The sequence below is a fragment of the Ailuropoda melanoleuca genome, chromosome 12 (genome assembly GCF_002007445.2).
Source record: "Ailuropoda melanoleuca isolate Jingjing chromosome 12, ASM200744v2, whole genome shotgun sequence".
In the NCBI taxonomy this organism is placed as follows: Eukaryota; Metazoa; Chordata; class Mammalia; order Carnivora; family Ursidae; genus Ailuropoda; species Ailuropoda melanoleuca.
In genome coordinates, this window is record NC_048229.1 from 46,516,588 (window position 1) to 46,537,092 (window position 20,505).

At 35.5% G+C, this 20,505-nt stretch overlaps 1 protein-coding gene and 1 pseudogene across 1 annotated transcript in view; both read right to left on the reverse strand.

The window, feature by feature from the left end:
* The window catches only part of ITFG1 (integrin alpha FG-GAP repeat containing 1), a 306,253-nt gene that overhangs the window by 8,582 nt on the left and 277,166 nt on the right, over window positions 1-20,505 (reverse strand). The window lies entirely within an intron of this gene.
* LOC117795315 lies at window positions 5,945-6,095 on the reverse strand (annotated as a pseudogene).

The following is a 20,505-nucleotide window of genomic DNA, read 5'->3' on the forward strand; positions in this document are numbered from 1 at the left end:
ACGTTGTTGAGCCATAACCACAGGCAAATTTTAGAATATTTTCATCACCCAACAAAGAAACCCCATTCCCATTAGCAGTTACTCCTATTTCTAAGCCCTATTATTTCAGATATGGGTAACCACTAATCTACTTTCTTTATAGATTCGCCTCCTCCGGAGGTTCATATGGATAGAATCATACAATGTGTGGTCTTCTTGTGAATAATGCTGCTGTGCACATTCACATACAAGTATCTGTGTCAACTTAGTTTTCCAAAACGGACGCACCATTCTATATTCCCACCAATACGTACGAAGGTTCCAAGTTTTCCACATCCTTGCCAGCACTTTATCTGTCTTTTTAATCATAGCCATTCCAGTGGTTGTGAAGTGATATCTCGTTGTGGTTTTTTTGCATTTCCCTAATGACTAATGATGCTGAGCTGCTTTTCAAATGTTATTGGCTACATCTATGTGCAGCCACCTTTTTATTTCTGTGAAGGGTGGTAGCAGTGCCCTCTCTTGTTTTGGGTTTTAGTCATTTGAGTCTTTCAGTCTAGTTAAAGGTCAGTCTAGCTAAAGGTTTGTAAATTTGGTTATCTTAAAAAAATCTTTGGGTTGAATTGGTTTTATGTTTTTCTTCCCCACTTCTTTTCTCTCATTATTTCTCGCCTTCTGCTTGCTTTGGGTTTTGTTTGCTAGTTTAGTTGGCTAGTTTCTTAAGGTGGTTATTAATTATAGATTGTTCTCATTCCTTAATATAGGCACTTAAACTACTAAATTTCCCTCTAAAAACCACTTTAGATGCATTCTATACATTGCAGCATGTTGTGTTTTTGTTTTCACGCACCTAAAGTATTTTCCAGTTTCCCTTGTGATTTCTTTTAAAATTAAAAAAAATTTATCTTATCTTTTTATTATGTTATGTTAGTCACCATACAGTACTTCATTAGTTTCTGATGTAGCGTTCCATGACTCATTGTTTGTGTACGACACCCAGTGCTCCTTGCAATATGTGCTCTCCTTAATACCCGTCACTGGGCCAATCCCCCTCCCCTCTGAAACCAGGACTCAGGGAAACAAACTGAGGGTCCCTTGTGATTTCTTATTTGACCCACTGGTTTTTTAGGAGTGTGATGTTTAATTTTCACATATTTGTGAATTTGCAAATATTAATGACTTCTAATATTATCCTATTGTAGTTGGGGAAAGTACTTGGCATGATTTCAATCCTTTTAAATTTACTGAGGCTTGTTTTGTGACTTAGCATATAGTCTACTTTGTAGACCTTTCCAGTTGTGCTTGAGAAGAATGCATATTCTGTTGCTGTTGGGTGGAGCGTTCTATACATGTCTGTTAGGTTTCGTTGGTTTATTGTGTCATTTTCTCTTTCCTTATAGATCTTATGCCTCATTTGATCCATTACTGAAAGTGGGGTATTAAAGCCTACAAAAATTTATTTTAAATTATTGATTTCTCTCCTCAATTCTTCATGTATTTGGGGTGCAATGTCTTTATAGTTATTATAGCTTCCTTATGGATTGCCCTTTTTATTGTCATTATAAAATGTCCTTTTTTGTCTCTAGTAACAATTTTTTTTCTTTAAGTCTAGTTTAACCTGATATTAGAATGGCTACTCCAGCTTTCTTTTGGTTATTCTTTGCATGGCACAATTGTCCCCATCTTTTTACTTTCAACTTATTTATATCTTTTTTTAAAAGATTTTATTTTTTTAAGTAATCTCTGTACTCAATGTGGGGCTTGGATTTACAGTCCTGAGGTACAGAGTCACATGCTCCATTGACTGAGCCAGCCAGGTGCCCCTCAACTTTTTTGTATCTTTGAACCTAAAGTGTCTCTTGTAGATGGCACATAATTGGGTCATATATAATTATCCATTCTACCAATCTCTGCCTTTTGATAGGAGTGTTTATTCCAATTACATTTAATGTAATTACTGATAAGGTAGGATTTATGTCTCCCATTTATTACTGGTTTTGTACAGGTTTTTTTTTTTTTTAAAGATTTTATTTATTTATTTGACAGAGATAAGAGACAGCCAGCGAGAGAGGGAACACAAGCAGGGGGAGTGGGAGAGGAAGAAGCAGGCTCACAGCAGAGGAGCCTGATGTGGGGCTCGATCCCACAACGGTGGGATCACGCCCTGGGCCGAAGGCAGACGCCCAACCACTGTGCCACCCAGATGCCCCTGTACAGGTCTTATGTCTTTTTAATTCTATTCCTCCATTGCTGCTTTGTTAAATGTTTTCTAGTGTACCATTTTAATTCCCAATTTTTTTTTCCTGTTTTTTGATTTATTGTCTTCATGGTTGCCATGGGGATTACAATTAGCATATTAACTAAAAAAACCCCAACTTAATTCCTAGTGCATATAACAACTTTGCTGCAATATAGCTACTGTCTTCTCCCTTCTTTTATGCTCTTATTATACATATTATATTTTTATACATTATCAATCCATCAACACAGGTTTAGAATGATCACTTTATACAGTTGTCTTTTAAGTCAGATAGGAAATGAAGCATCACCATATTTTATGTTTATCTATAGTCTTACTGGTGTTTTTTACTTAACTGTGTGGATTTGAGTTACTGTCCAGGTGTCCTCTTAGTTCAGCATTTCTTGTATGAACTGTTTGTTTTTTTTATCTAGGAATGTCCAATTTTTTTCTTTTTTGAAGGATAGGTTTACCACATTTAGAATTCCTGATTGACAGATTTCCCCCCTCTTTTAGCACTTTGGATATATCATCCCCCTCTGGCTTCTATGGCTTTTGGTGAGAAGTCAGCTGTTAATCTTATTGAGGCTCTCTTGGATGTGGTAAGTAGCCTCTGTCTTGCTGTTATCAATAGTCATTTTCTGTCTTTGTTTTTTTGACAGTTTGACTATGTGTAGATCTCTTTGAATTTATTCTCCCTGGAATTGGCTGAGCTTCTTAGATGTACAGATTAATGTTTTTCATCAAATTTGGGTGGTTTCAGCCATTATTGCTTCAGGTATTTATTTTGCCCCTTACTCTCTTTTCCTTCTAAGAATCCCCTTATACATATGTTGGTATGCTTGATGGAGGGTCCATAGGTCTCTGAGTTTTGTTTTCTAAAGATTTATTTCTTTATTATTTGAGAGACAGACAGAGAGGGGGAGGGAGGGGCAGAGGAGGAGGGAGAGAGAGAAGCTCAAGAAGACTCACTGCTGGGCACAGAGCCCAACACAAGGCTCGATGTCACAACCCTGAGATCATGACCTGAGCTGAAACCAAGAGTCAGACACTTAACTGACTGAGCCACCGAGGCACCCCATGAAGTTCTTTCCAATAACCCAGGCTGTATACAGAGATTTGTATTCAGGTTTGATCTGTATTCAAGTGTGCTTATTCTTTTGTCAACTCAAATCTGTTATTGAGCCCTTTACTGAATTTTTCACTTCAGTTACTGTATTTTCCACCTTCAGAATTTCTTTTTTTTTTTTTTAAGATTTTATTTATTTATTCATTCAACAGAGATAGAGACAGCCAGCAAGAGAGGGAACACAAGCAGGGGGAGTGAGAGAGGAAGAAGCAGGCTCATAGTGGAGGAGCCTGACGTGGGGCTCGATCCCATAACGCCGGGATCATGCCCTGAGCCGAAGGCAGACGCTTAACCGCGGTGCCACCCAGGCGCCCCATCTCCACCTCCAGAATTTCTATTTGATTTTTGAAAACGATCTTTATCTCCTTATTTCCATTTTCTATTTAGTGAGACATGGTTATCACACTTACCCCTAATTCTTCAATCCTGGCTTCTTTTAGTTCTTTGAACATATTTATAGTAGCTGATTTATAGTTTTTGTCAACTAAGTCCAATACCTTTGGGCACATTTTCTGTTGTTTGCTTTTATTTTTTTAAAATGTGTTTGTGGCATACTTTCCTGTTTCTTTGCATGCCTTATAATTTGTGGTTGAAAGTGGCCTTCGTAGATAATGTAACAACTATGGTATCCAATCATCTCCCTTTAAGGATTTGTGGGTTGTTGTTGTTGTTGGTAGTGGTGTTCCTTTGTTTAGTGACTTTCCTGGATGAATTCTATAGATTCTGCATTCCCTGCCACAAAGTTATTTTATTTTCTTATTTTTTAAAGTTTTTGTCTTCAGCCTGGCTTCCTAGGGGGCACACTTGGGTTGGTATAACCAATGACTGGTACACAAGATTTCCTTAAATATCTTGTCTGTATGTCTTCCACACTTTGTCTGGAGGATTTATGTGTGGAAGCATGCCTTCAAACTTTAAGCAGTTTATAGGATAGCTTTACCTTTCATTTCTTGCTTGAGCAGGGCCCCAGGGTAGTACATTCAAGCTGAGCATCTGAATGAAGTAGTTCCCTTTCTAGGCATGTTCACAGCCTTCTAGAGCCCCATGAATATACTGGAGTTTTGCAAAGTTGCCGATGGTTACCTAGTTCCTCAGGACTTCCTTTTATACTTTGGCCAGGCTCTTGTTTCACTACACCTGAAATCGTAGGCTTAGGTAGCTTACATTTTGCCAGCAGATGATTGTTGTTTTTGGTACTGCCCTGGGGGATAGGGCTTTTTTTTAAAATTTTATTTTTTACTGCTGGGCTGAACTCTGAGTCAAATCAAATTGCCCCAACATCCTAAGAGTGGGGATTTTCCAGGGAATTGCTAGTTTAGATAAAATATTGACAGTGCTATGGGGATGGGAATTTTAATTCAGTCAGTGCTGTTTACTGACTGTGAGCTACTGGCTTTTCATGGCTGCTGCACTGCCGTATGACTCAGTAGAGAAGGGAGCTTGGGTGGGAATAGCCCCAAATTAAAGTGCCACAGACCCTGCAGTCTTAGTGAGGATTAGTAGCTCCTCTTGGATAGACAACATAGTCCATTCCGTGGCTTTGGTAAATTTCTAGACTTCTGAAATGGTTGACATTAGTTGTTTGGCCAGTATTTTTTTTCCTTTTTGGGGAGAGCAGGTTCATGTGGTCCTCACCATGGCATTCCAAAAGTCAGTCTCTCCCTATGAGAGTATATATTTGCTAGGTATTTGCTACATAATTAAACTGAACATTTAAAGGATAAGATTAATTAATACTTAAATATTTTAATATTCAGGACTCTGCTAACATTACTAAACATTACCCAGAAATATGAAATCATTTGAAAGTATACATGATTTTTTAATGTAATTCCTATGTTAGAAATAGATATGTATAATGGAAAGAAATAGAGAACTTTGGGATAGGCATTTAAAAAAAGTTAAACAATGTACGTAAAATTGTAAAGCAATATAATGAATTGCAAATTAGTAGAACTGAGTGCGAATGCTGATTGAATGATAATGCTTACACTTGAGTATCTTGTCCTGAACGATAAATAATACGTTAGCTATATGTTATCATAAAATTATTACATAGTTGAAGTAAAAATCAAATATATACTGATTTCATTTCACTAACAGCAAAGACTGACTTAAGAGATCAAACTAGACATATAAATTATTTTTCTACAATTACCTTGCTGTAAAGAACAGAAATAAGAACATTTATCATTAATACTCTATTAAGAAGACCATAGAACATAAATTTCAAATTAAAACAGTACGTTTAATAAGAAAACTTAAAAACTGTTAAAAAGAATAATGAAAACAAAAGTATCCAAAGCCTCAAAATGAAGACATAATTATTATATTTTAGCATGCTTTTAATCATGTAATTTTTTCCCTAGGCATGTGCAAGCACAAACACATTAGCATAATTTAGTTTTATTGCTTTTCACTCAGTATTATTTTATGAGTATTTTCTCATGTTATTAAAATTCTTTAAAAATAGGTAAGCGGAGAGAAAGATTACTGCAACACTGAAATCCCATTGAGAAACCAAACTAACAGTTAAAAGACATTTATTATTACATATGCCTTTAAAAACTATTTTTCTAAAATCTACAGACATCAAAAACAATTTTATTGCCTACATTAATCCTCTTACATCATCACTGAAAATATCTATTGTTGGAGATGATGGATTTCTCCTTATTTTTCACGATTGTATTAAACTGGTAAGAACAGATACTAAACCTGATCTTAGCCAAAAGGCCAAGAAGTGATTAATCTTTCACCATTATAAATAATGCTTTAGTGAACATCTCTGAACACCAATGCATCAGGATTAGTTTTTTACATTCTTAGATATGGAATACTGGGTCACGAAGTAGGACATTCACTGGATAAAAGAATAGTCTCTTCCAAACCGTTAGAGACTCTCAATCATAGTAAACAAACTGAGGGCTGCTGGAGGGGAGGGGGTTGAGAGATAGGGTAACTGGGTGATGGGCATTAAGGAGGGCAGTGTAATGAGCGCTGAGTATTATATAAGACTGATGAATCACTGACCTCTACCTCTGAAGCCAATAATACAGTATATGTTAGTTAGTTGAATTTAAATTAAAAAAAAGACACACACACACAAGCATAGTGTCTTCAACAAACTGAGCTAACCCACTCGGAGAGTGACATACAAAAGAGAATCTGATTTTTAAAAAGAGGTGTACTACTTTACATTTCTACTCGTTTTCAGTGAAAGCACCTATTACATTCCATTTCTTTATTGTTTTTGTAGGGGTGAAATTCACATAACATACAATTAACCATTTTCAAGTACAAAAATTAGGTGGCCTTTATAGTGTATTCAGAATGTTGCACGACCACCAGCTCTCTCTAGTTTCCAAACATTTCATCACCCCATAAATATACCCATACCCATTAAGTAATAACTCCTCATTCCCTGGTAACCTCTAATCTGCTCTCAGTCTCTATGGATTTATCTATTCTACATGCATGATATAAAAGGAATCATACAAACATGTGACCATTTACGTTGGGATTCTTTCACCTAGTATAACATTTTCAAGGTTTATATAAATTATAGCAATTATCAGTACTTCACTCCTTTAATGGCTGAATAATATTCCTTGTATGTATATACTTTGATTTGTTTAGCCATTCATCCATTTATAGACATTTGGGTTGATTCCATCTTTTGGCTTTTATGAGTAATGTTGCTATGAACATGGATGTACAGATATCACTTTGAGGCTCTGCTTTCAATTCTTCTGGGGGGATATACCAGAGGTAGAACTCATCTCAGTTATGCAACTCCGTATTTCTATTTGCTTGTAACCCTGTAGTTATATTTCTATTTGCTTATAACCCTGTAGTTATAGTACTTCTCCCCGCTCCTTATTTGATTTCTTGGCAATCTGCAATCCAAACACATTTCTACCTTTACTGCTATCATCTTGATCCAAGCCAGCATCGTCTCTAACTGAATTATCTTAATGGGTTTCTATTTGGTTTCCCTGCTTTAACTATTGTTCTTCCTATTGTCTACTGCTTCACTCAGAATAAAAATTTGTTCTACCTAGTTTACATTCCCCATCCCTCATTTAACTCAGTTTCATCTCTTACTCCTTAATTTCCCTTCCTTCTGCTCTAAGACACTGGCTCTTTACTGTTCCCTGAAAATTACACAGATGCTTATACCTTCCAGCTTTGGCACTGATCTTTTCCTTTGCCAAGAACATTCTTCCAAAGATAACTGCATGTCCAACTCTCTTACCTCCTTCAAATCTTTGTTCAAATGGCACTTTCTCAGAGAGGCCTGTTTTGGACACTCTACAGAAAACTGATGACTATCCTTTTTACCTGGCTTTATCTTGCCCTGTCCCACAGTTCTTATCACTTCCTGACAACTAAATAGTATTACATAATGTACTTATTATGTTTATTCCCTCTTTCCTCCTACTAGAATGTAATCTCTACGAGGGCTAAGATTTAGGTCTGTTTTATTTACTTCTTTATTATAAGAGCCTAGAACAGGCCTGGCATACATTAGGCACTCAGTACATATTTTCTCAACCAATGAATGAATGAAGAAATTTTACTCTCCAAATACATCAAACCTGAGTCTTGTAACATACTCCCAACTTAAAAATACTGTATCAGTTTATACCACATAGACACCAGTACGGAAAGATTGTTTACCTAAAGATAAATACATAAAAAGCATTTGTGATACCCTAATCACCAGATTCAAATGCCTATATGTTCTTTTATGACTGTATCTTAACCTGACTTTCCAAAACAGTTCAAATACACATTTATATAATTAAAAAGTAACAGTTTTTAAAGTTGATTCATTCTTATTCTCCAGGAGAATGTTACACCGACATAAAATTCTGACCGCTTAATGCCATTGTAAAATAGATTATGCTGTAATTTAAGAGTCTAGATTAATTAAGGCAGGACAGGAGATAAATCCCACTTTAATAATTTCCATGCACTCTGTTTTGAGGTAAGATATTGAAGCCAACTTCATTGCTTAATAATACCAGATATGAACTTTATCATAACTGTAGCTCTGATGTCCACTTGTCAAAAATAAAACTTAAATAATGTATATATGCTGACATAAGACGCGGAGAGCGAAGGGAAAAATCAGTAGCTGAAGGGGGAAAAGAAAACTGAAATTTTATCTTTCTTGGTGTGTGATGTGTGTGTGTGTGTGTGTGTGTTAACGTTATTCTGAGTCAAAAGGACATTGAATTCTATATCGCTGCAAAGGTTTAAGCCACTAGGAATTTGCATCTAACAGTAATGTCTGTAACTCTTCTGGCACTGCCCTGGCTTGAGGAAAAATAGTATCTCTATAAAAATGAGACAAAAAAACACATTCAAACAACCAATATTCTATGCAACTTTAGAGAAAAACATGCCTCTTCTCGGGAGAGAAAATTGTCCTGAGAAGTATTCATTATTCTAAAATGGACAGCTCTGAAACAAGAGTACACTGACATCAATTAAGATGGAGATGAAGAACACTAAGAGAGGACAAAGTATAAAAATTAAAGAAAATACCCTCTGTAAGCAGTAAGAATTAACAGCTATTAAAAGCATATGAGATGCCAAAAACTACGGCAAGTGTTTTTTGCATCTTATTGCAGTTGTTAGCAATAACTGCATGTGGGTAGGTCCTATTATCTCCATTTGACTATGGGGAAATCAAGAGGTTAAGCAATTTGACTAAAAACATATAGCTACTAAATGGTGGAGCTGGGGCTTTAATTTTGGCAGCCTAATTTCAAATCCCACACCCTTCATCATCACCTGTGATCTTATTTTCAGTTGAAAAAGAAGTGTGATGTTTGACTTACTGTTCTATAAAAAGGACTTCTAATAACATTGAGTAACCCCATCCAATGACATCTGATCTTTTACTGTTTTTTTAAAAAAATATTTTATTTATTTATTCGAGAGAGTGAGCAAGATAGAGAAGCAGGCTTCCTGATGACCAGGGAGCCCAACACGGGGCTCGATCCCAGGACTCAGATCATGACCTGAGCCAAAGGCAGAAGCTTGACCGACTGAGCCACCCAGGTGCCCCATGATCTTTTACTGCTTGGATCTGTACAGTATTTGTGGTGTCCTAGGATATGATCTGAGAATCTGTAACATTTTATATGTAGTCATTCCAGTTAATGGCCTTTCTTAACTTGTAAATACAGGCTATGGCATTGGGCCTTGTGATGGTCTCTTCTATACCGAAAGCCGGGGCTATTTAAGCAGTTCTGGAAGTTGAGGCTGGTGTATTCTGCTGATCTTCCTCAACAGGCACCAACTTCCTGAGGAAGAGTTTAATCCAGTTATATCCACACAGGATTCGATTATGAAAAAGACTGTACTCTGGATATGGACTAGCCCTTGACCTACGCTAGAATAAGCTCAGGTTCTCTGGCTCATTCAAGATAGTTAAAAGTGCAGAGTGAAAATTTTAGGACTATTTTCACTGCCTGTGGGGAATGCTGAAAGAAACATCATCATGTTTGTTCCATGTGGTGTGCATGTTAAATTCTATTTTCCTATAAGGAAACAATATGAGAATATCAGGTAGGGAACAATGTTTCTTGGTGGGGAAAACTTGTAATTTTGAGGATGGCAAGTTGGATAATAACATGAATGGTGGAGGTTAAGAAACATGAACCTAAGATTTTGAAAAGAAAAATACGTTCCTAAATAGATTTAATATTAATTGTATTTCATTATATAGGGACTCCGATATAAATGATTTGGCCAGCATTGTTTCCTCTTAGTCATTGGCCTGTACTCTTTAATGGCCTATTTCCAATTTTCTAGCTGCCTAAGAGAGTCATGCTTCTGGTATATTGTCATTTCTGCCTTTAGTCTTTCCATTGTAAGTGAGAGATGTTCCTTTAATCAATGTGTTCTTTGTTCATTAGGTGACTAGTACACCAACTCTCTTCCTGGCAGGGCAAAGGGATGGAGAAAGACTGTTCCAGGTACTGATGTGTTTTTTTTTTTTTTTCAAAACAAAGTTGTCAAGAATGATTCAATGGGTTAAAAAGGTCTTGATAAATGATAACATTAAAAATTTAAAAATGTATTATCACACCTAAAGCATGATCTTTCAGTGTAAAATATTTTCCCACACATCCAAGGAGACCAAAAATTATGACACGTAACCCAAAAACAGAAGGCTAGGGACCCAGGATATGAAAAACATACTATAAGAGACCAGATCACCAAAAGAACCATAAGCTCACAATCACATAAGAGAGAACATCTATACGAAATTTTAAAAATTAAAAGTAAATACAGGCAATAGAATTAAGTTAAAAATAAAAATGAAAAGTGGGTACATTTTCATAAAAGGACATAAAAACTTTGTGAATACTGTAACTACTATACAAATACAGGCGTACCCCAGAGATATTGTGGGTTTAGTTTCAGACCACTACAATAAAGCAAATACTGCAACAGTGAGTCAAATGAATTTTGTGGCTTCCCAGTACCTATAAAAATTATACTTACACTATATAGTAGTCTATTAAGTATGCAATAGCATTATATCTAAAGAAACAATGTACATATCTTAATTTAAAAATACTTTATTGCTAAAAAATGCTAACCACCATCTGAGCTTTCAGCAAGCCGTAACTTTTTTTGCTGGTGGAGGGTCCTGCCTTGATGTTGATGGTTGATGACTGATCAGTCTGAATTTGTCAATGTGATTATTAGTGACTGAAATGGTTCAAAAGTAATTTCTCAAATATCCAAAATGTAGCAAATATAAGTCAGAGTATTGTCTTATAGTATTACTCTGTGAGTTAATGAGTTAACACCTTTATAAGCAAAACCGTGGTACATTTTAAAACAACAGAAATACAGAATAATGAATTCTAGTTGATCCTTGAGCAACACAGATTAGGGGCATCAAATCCCCACATAGTCAAAAATCCATGTATAACTTTTGACTACCCCAAAACTTAACTACTAATAGCCTATAGTGGACCAGAAGCCTTACCAATAACGTAAACAGGTGATGCACTATGTACTGTATTCTAACAATAAAGTATTCTAGAGAAAAAATGTTATTAAAATCATAATGAAGAGAAAGTACATTTGTGGTACTGTACTGCAAAAAAATCTGCAAGTAAGAGGGCCTGTGTATTTTAAACCCATTCTGTTCAAAGGTCAACTGTATTTCGTTTGCTAGGTGACTCTAAATAATTATTTTTTATGCCCAAAGAATCCTGAACATATTTAGTCATTCTGTAGTTATTTAAGAATTTAAACAAGAAGATTTGAAAGTTTTATATTCTTACAATACATGTAGTGGCATTTTAAGTTAACAGATTTATGGTTTGTTTCCACTGATACACTTTTAAAAATAACTTAAAGTTTTCTATTTCAAGTGATTCTTTGACCTACTTATTTTGTGTTCATATTTATAATGTACCCTTTATTGTTTCTAGGTATTGATAATACTTCAATAAAAATAATACATTTACTGTTTTCCCCTATTAAAAAAGTAGATAAAAAAAATAAAAATACATTATCACTTGCTTTCCTTTGCTGCTGGTGTGTTTTAATTGCTAACAGAGTACATTTCTGATATAGCTAATAAAATCTTCATAGACCAATTATCACAGTCCCTTGTACCTAAATGCCAACCTGAGGTAATAATTTGTATTATCTCATATGATAAGCTTCATTGTAAATATTAAGTCTAGAAGTTAAGATGGTGTTTATGGCATATTCTGATAATATAATCCTTTCCCTGCTATTTTAAGATAATTAAAAAAAAGCGTTCCAAGTTTCAAACAACTTACGTGCAAAGCTTATAGGAAATGTGTATGACAGATGTTTCATATATGTATTCTAATTCTGCATGGAAATCAATGAAAAAAAATCCAAGGTGGCATTAGTGGCTTCTTATCAAAATATTTGATTTGATCTAAGACCCCAATGCCCTGAATATTCTGGCTAATATAGAATATCAAAACTGTTTTAGTAGGATGATTTTTGATAATATATAACCACTTTTTAAAGAAATTATCAACTAAGAATAATAGCCAAAGAAAGCAAGTGATAAAACAGATTAAAACAGTTATGAGATTTTTTAAATACTTGTTTGTATCTTTTATTCTTTTAAAAAAATTCCAGTATAATTAACTTACAGTGTTATATTAGTTTCAGGTGTATAATGATTCAACATTTCCATATAAGATCCTGTGCTCATCATGATAACTGTATTCTCAATCCCCATCACCTCTTGCACTCGCCCCCTACCCACCGCCCTTCTGATAACCACCAATTTGTCCTCTCTAGTTAAGAGTCAAAACAATGATGATTTTTAACATTTAAATTCATTGCTGAAGTGTTTAGCCAGCTATGAGGAAGACAGCTAATTTCTAAATATAGAACACAATTATAAAAAGGTTACTTGTCAACAGGCTACACTTAACCTGTATTTCTTAATACCATATTGTAATCTGACACCAGAATTCAAAGTGGTAAAAAAAGAAGACACGATAGATTTGGAAGGTGAGAAGAAATTCTGGAAAGAAATTTTGTCAGAGAGTAATAAAAGTACTGATATTTCATTTTAAAATTTGGTACCTTTTAGCCTACAGTCACTTGACATTTAAAAAATTTACTAAATTGGAGCTTCTTAACTTCTTATTTTTGTTTTAAAATTGACTTGATTTTAATGAAATGATGGCTACACACATCGAAAAAAGAAATGAAGCAGTTGTTCTTTTCTTGATGATAAAATCTCCTGCTGGCTTATATGACTAAAGCACATTATTTTACTTGGACTTTGGGAAAATCTAGTTTCCAGTGTTGAGTGGATTCTCACTAATCACTAAGTTTGTGATTAATAAGTTTGTTTATTCTATAGATGTGATGCACCTGCTATGTATCAGGCACTCTGCTGACAGGAGGAGCAGCGTAATCAATCCATGATCAAATTACAAATCTAAGACGTGTTAATTTAATGTCACTCTATGAATACTCCTGTTTTCTAATAGTCCTATTAGTAATCAGCTCGAGAACAAGAAATAGCCTGTCTTCATAGGAAGGCATAAATTCAAGCAGGGAAAGTTGTTAATACCTTTTCAAAGAATGCGGTGCTAATAGGTGCTCTGGAATGTGGATCCAGAAGAAAGATCCTGCATTATCTTAAGTGAACAGTATTTGGGGCATTTGTGAGTTTACATGCTCAATGCTAAATTCCTGGATTTCAGAATTTAGGAGTATAGCTATTTATGGAAAACTTCTTAAAACAATTGTTGGCCTCTTTTCCTGGTAATTGATGGGTGACTTATAATGGAGAGTGAAGGAATCCACTAACATTTGGCTGTTATTTCTTTGGAGTATTGTGAATCATATCTGAACTCAGCTTCTAGATAACTGACAAGAATAAAGTGATGAAATATGTGGGAGACTCCTACTAGATTGAAAATAGCTCCATGAAAAGAGGTGCTTAGGAGCTCCCGGTCTAGTGAAATATTCAATGCCCTATTTCTAGGGTACAGCATAGTGGCTGACACCTAACAGGCACTTAGTAAATATCCGTTGTACTAACGAGAAGATTTGGTAGTAAATAACAAAGGTCCAATTTGTATAATTGTTTAACTTTAGTTTTTCTTGAGGTCTTATATAATATGCCATATCGATAATTACTGTTGAAGGCATCCATTTTAATAATAACCTGACATCAACTTAGACTAGAACTTGAACAAAAGTATTCCCTAACACCGGAGACGTGTGATGTGGTATTATGGAAAACACATAGGATTTGAATGCCAAAGACAGTTTTTAACACTGCTTTGTTTGATTTTTGCAAAGTCCCTTGACTTGCCTAAGCCTTAATTTATTCACCTAAACATATACTGAATGCATACCATATATGCCTTTTACACAGAGATGAAAAAGAGACAAACCCTGACCTAGAAATGCTTAAAGATAAAACAGAAAAATAGAACTTGGATGTTTCCTCATCCTTAAAAATGGAATTACAATACAACTTATTGCATGGATTTGGTGAGGCAATCACAACACCAGTACTTAATTTTTAATGGTATATGAAAGTGCTTTGAAAACTGCAAAGCACTATACAAATGTTAGTTGTTATTTTGATTATTATATAATCATTCCTCATATTTTCTGGTTTTTTCTTAGGTTGATTTTCAACTTCATATTCCTGAAAAATAGTATAACACCAATTTTTCATGGAGGTTTTTCTAATTTCTCTTTTGTAACAAATCAGGAAGTTTGGAACTCTGGTTCAAACTTCATCTGTCAACCTGCTTCCCAATTATAAGTTTAGAATATAGTTTTAAATTTCTTTTTTGTTAAATTGATATATAATTCACACACCACAATGTCTACCACTTTAAAGTATACAATTTGGTGGTTTTCAATATAGTCACAAGGTTGTATAAGTGTCACCACTAATTCCAGAACATTTTCATCAACCCAAAAAAGGAACCCTGTAACTATTAGCAGTCATTTCCCATTTCTTCCTTCCCCCAGTCTCCGGTAACCCTTAGTCCCTTTCTATCTCTATGGATTTGCCTATTCTAGACATTTTATATAAATGGAATTGTGTAATATGCAGTGTTTTGTGACTGACTTCTTTCACTTAGAATATTTTACAAGGTTCATCCATGTTACAGTATGTTTCATGTTTTTATGGGTAGGTAATGTTCCACTATATTGATATGCCACATTTTGTTTATCTACTTATTAGTTAATGGGCATTTAGTTCATTTAGGCTTTTTAGCTATTATGAATAATGCTGCTATGAATATTCATATGCAAGTTTTTATGCGACATATATTTTTAATTCTCTTGGGAATATTATCCCCAGGTGTGGAATTTATGATTTATATGGTAAATGTAAGTTTAACTATTTTTGGAACTGAGTAGTTTGATTTTGATAACTGTTTCTCTCTCTCTTTTTTAAAATATTTTATTTATTTATTTCGAGAGGGAGAGTGAGCAAGCACGAGTAGCGGAAGGGGCCAAGGGAGAGGGAGAGAGTGAATCTCAAGCAGACTCCATGCTGAGCCTGGAGCCTGACAGGGGGCTTGATCTTACCACTGTGATTCATGATCTGAGCTGAAATCAAGAGTCAGATGCTTAACTGACTGAGCTACCCAGGCACCCCTTGATAACTGTTTTTCTATAGCTTAATGGTCAAAGCATCTAATGAAGGTATGATAAAAACCACTGAGAATGCGTGCAAAAAAATAATCTGAAGGGAAACAATAAAATAAATCCACAACTCTCATAAAACCAAATTGCATTGGGCGTTACTGACTGTGAATGTCTAATTTAATGGTCAGCGCTCCTTTACAGAGTTGCAATAGGGGGGTAAACTTTTCTAAGGTTGTGTACAATTATGTTTCAGCTGTCATTCTCTGGATTAGAAAGGTAAACTCTGGTTTCTGAAGTGGACAATGTGATATAAATGAGCTAAATGGGAAACCTTGGTTTACGGTTTAGTGCACTTTATTTTTTCATGTTGGAGACCTCTCTCTCTCTGAGAGGCAAATCATTTAGCCATGGCATTTTAGTCAAAACTGTGCATTGTTCTAAAATAGGGATAAAGATACAAAGCTACTTAAACCAAAGGTGAGAGGTTTGTTTTTTTTTTTAGTCCCAAATTGCAAGTTAGGTTTTTCACTAAAATATGTGATTTAAAAATGTTCATTAGACTAAGTAGTTACCACATGTTAGTCAACTGGAGAGACTTAGAGACAATTATTTGGCTATAATACACATAAAACACAAAAACACCTTATAATTTTTCCTTTACCAAAGTCATTTCTTTTCACGTGAGCCTTCTTCCTGGAGAATGTGATTAAAGTTGTGACTGTCAGGAAGCATATTCTCTTCAACTCTTAAAGCCTTCACCTTCTGCTTCGGTATATTTCTTTCCCTTTCCTGTCTACTGAAGTCTGCACTTCCCAAACTCACCTTTTTATTAAAGTTGACAGGTCCATCTCTGTAAACTCTTTCACATTTGGCTCTTAAGCAAAGCAGAATACGCTTCTTTTAGCAATTACTTATTGTTCTATAATGAACCAACACAAAGTTTAGTGGCTTACAGCTATAACTATTTTATTTCTCATGACTGTATAGGTTGCCTGGGCAGTTTCTGCTGTTTTGACTAGGCTCACTTTTGAGGCTACATTCAGCTGGAAGGTCAGCTAGGACGGCTGAGGCCTCTCTCCTGTTAGACTTTCATTCTCAAGGAGACTAGACTGGGCTTCTTTACATGCAGTTTCTGGACAGCATCCCAAGAGGGCAAGTATCAAGTGTGAGACCTTATCAAGATTCTATTTGTGTCATGTTTGCTGATGTCCTCTTGGTTAAGTGTAGTCAGTAGGGGAAGGGACTATATTATCAGTTATTGGGGGCCATTGGTGTAGCAGTTCACACCTCAAGGGTCATTAAGCTAAACTATATTTTTTCTTTTTCTCTTTGATTTTTAGTTTGGGAAGTTTCTATTGACATCTTCAAGCTTACTGATTCTTTCCTCAGCCATGTCCAAGCTGCTGCTGAGCCCATCAAAGGTATTCTTCATTTCTATTCTGGTGCTTTTGGTTTCTAGCATTTCTTTTCTTCTGTTTGAGCCCTTAGGATATTAATCATGGTTATTTAAAATTCCTATTCTTACAATTCCAAATTCTGTCATAACTGATTCTGATGCTTGCTTTGTCTATGCAAATGGCGCCCCCTTTTTTTTGCCTTTTAGCATGCCTTGTTTTTTTGTTGAAAGCTAGTCATTTGTAGTATGAGGCTTTATGTTTACCTGGCTGTGAGTTAGGCTGCATTTATTGGTTGCTGTAGCTGTGGGTGTCAGAGGCTAAAAGTTCCTCTAGTGTCCTTGTTTTTGTTTCTTATCTCTTAGAGACTCCTTTTGAAAGGGCTTGACCCTTGCTCACCTGTAACCCCCTGTTGTTATACAGGATACTGATTAACGTAGTGGTAAGATGTTCAGGGAAGGGTTAAGTGTTCTACAGTTAGGTCTCACTTTTTTAGTGAGGCCACGACCCTGGGCTGTGACCTTAACATGCGCCTTTCAGGTTTTTCCTCAATCCTCATCCATACCCGATGGTGAGACAGGAAGACTAGATGGGGCCAGAGCTGGGTATTTCTTTCTTTTTTTTTTTTTTTTTTAAGATTTTATTTATTTATTCGACAGAGATAGAGACAGCCAGAGAGAGAGGGAACACAAGCAGGGGGAGTGGGAGAGGAAGAACCAGGCTCATAGCGGAGGAGCCTGACGTGGGGCTCGATCCCACAATGCAGGGATCATGTCCTGAGCTGAAGGCAGACTCTTAACCGCTGTGCCACCCAGACGCCCCAGAGCTGGGTATTTCACTTCCCTCAAATCAGTTAAGCTCTAAAAACCTACGTTGGTTAGGCTTTTGTAAAATAATTTCCCTTGAGATCAGGTCCTTGCTAAGGTGAACAGTAGCTCTGGGAGTCTTTAAAAATATTTAATTTTCCCCTCCTTCAACAGATGCACAAGAGGATTTTTTTCAGATCTTGACTCTGAGGACCTGGTGCAGCTCCTAGATGAGAAACTCGTGAAAGGGCAGGGTCCCTTAAGTCTAGGCCTCTGGGAGTTTTTAAATCTCTTAAACTAGTTTCAAACTCAGTCTCCAGCAATTAGACAATTACCCTTCAAGTGTTCTTGCTGGCCCCACTGTGACTTCTGCTCTGTTAAGCTGTGATTCTATGTATTTGCCTCCTTTGCAGTGCTTTGCCTTGTGTCCTCAATTCTCTGATGGGTCTAAGAGGAGTTGCTGATTTTGATTTTGTTCACCTTTTTTGGGGGGGTGAGGTTAGGAGTATGAATTCTAAGCCCTTTACCTGTTGAATTGGAAACTGAAAGTCCCAAACATTGAACTTAGGAGATTTTTCATTGATTTGTTCATCATTCATTCATTCTTTCTCTATTTTATTTTAAAATTTATTTCAAGAACTCGGCAATCAGGCCTATCTTAAGATTGTTTATTGATTTTTAAAAAGTATAAAATCTTGAAATAAATTAAGTAGACTCAAATTCCCAATTGCTACTTATTGTGACTATGCATAATTAAATAACATGTATTATAATGGCTAGTAAACTCTCTAAATTAAACTTAGAAATAACAAATATTTTATGTAAAGAACAATAACTATCCTAAATTCCAGGCCATTTACCAAGTTATACAAAGATAGAAGAGCAACTAAATGAAATCAATTTGAACATCTGTTTGGGATACTAGGGACTTTCCTCAATGCACTTAAGAAAGTAAAAAGAAAATATTCAAAGATACTAAAGCTTCTGTGTGTAGTATAGATTTAAAAAAACAGAACAAGATTTTATTGTCATGTTATTTCCTTTTTGTGTTACTCCTAATAAAGTCACATTTCTCATATTTTGATTTTGATAATGCAACCTCTAACTTTCTTCTTGTTCATTTTTTTCTAATACATATTGTAGCAATCCTTCAAATGAAGACTTCCTTCACAAAGTGCTACCTGTCAATCAGTCCACAAGTCTCTTCTTTCTTTGAACTCCTATAGCACTTGCTGTTGCCACTAATTTGACATTTACTTATAGCTTTGTAATTACTATTTATGAAGATATTTAAAAATACAAATGTTTAACTTTGTATTTCATATAAAGTTCCCCATGGCAGCAACTGCATCTTAATATCTTTGCACATTCATAGCACTTGGCAAACTGTCCTGCTCAGTTATTCAGGCAGGGGCATCACATTTCTAGAAAGTCTTGTAAGTGATGATATGGAATCCTGGTCTTTCTTAGGACTCCACTCTAGATACCTAAATCTCACAAAAGAAGGGGCCAGTGGATAGTGATATCATCATCTTCCAGAAAGTTATTATTCTTCTGATAAATCCTTCATTAGTGGCTTATCGTGTTAGAACAGTATTATTAACAATAGCCAAATTACGGAAAGAGCCCCAATGTCCATCAACTGATGAATGGATAAAGAAGATGTGGTATGTTACTCAGCCATAAAAAAGAATGAAATCTCTTGCCATTTGCAATGACAGGGATGGAGCTAACAGAGTATTTTGCTAAGCAAGATACATTAGTCAGAGAAAGGCAAGCACCATATGATTTCAATCATATGTGAAATTTAAGAAACAGAACAAATGATCATAGGGGAAAAAAAGAGAGGCAAATTAAGAAAAAGACTCTCAACTACAGAGAACAAACTGATGGTTAGCAGAGGGAAGGTGGGTGGGGGGATGGGTTGAATGCGTGCTGGGGGTTAAGTACAGCACTTGTGATGAGCACTGGGTGTTGTACTTAAGTGCTGAATCACTAAATCAATCGTACACCTGAAACTAATATTATACTGTATCTTAACTTTAACTGGGATTTAAATAAAAACTAAAAAAAATCATGTTATTTTTTCTTGTTATCTCTCCAAATAAACTGTAGATTTTTTGAGGATAATGAATATATTTCATACTTCAAATGATTTTGTTTTTCTAAAGTAATCTCTACACCCAATGTGGGGCTTGAACTTACAACCCTGAGATCAACAGTCACATGCTCTACCGACTGAGCCAGCCAGGTGCCCCTATTTCATACTTCTTAAAGTGCCTAGGGTTATAGCTAGTACTTAGATGTTCAATAAACATTTTTTGAATAATAATAATAAAATACCTCTTCACAGAGCAAATCACCATCACTGTGGAGTTTACAGTCTACATGCACAGCCCCAACTCTGAGACAACACTCAGAAATCATTGTCAGCTCTTGAACTTGTCACTTGTCAATTTTCAATCACTCTTAACAATTTCTATTCTCTTGCTTTTTGGTCTTTTTTTTTTTCTTGCTCATACTTATTTTATAGTTTGTGTTTCTAAATGGCTTTCTGATTTATTCTTACTGCTCCTTACCCTTTTTTAAACATCAAGTCTTCTTTAACTCTATAAATTTGGGGGAAGGTATTATAAAGTCACTCATATAAAGTATATTTAAATTTTATAGCCTACTGTTGTTTCACTGAAAGAGGTTATCACACAAGGTCAGTGATATGGAAGGGCTCCTGATTGTCATTTCCAGGAAAGGGCCAATTTAAATAATTGATCATTCCCAATTCCTCCCATCCAT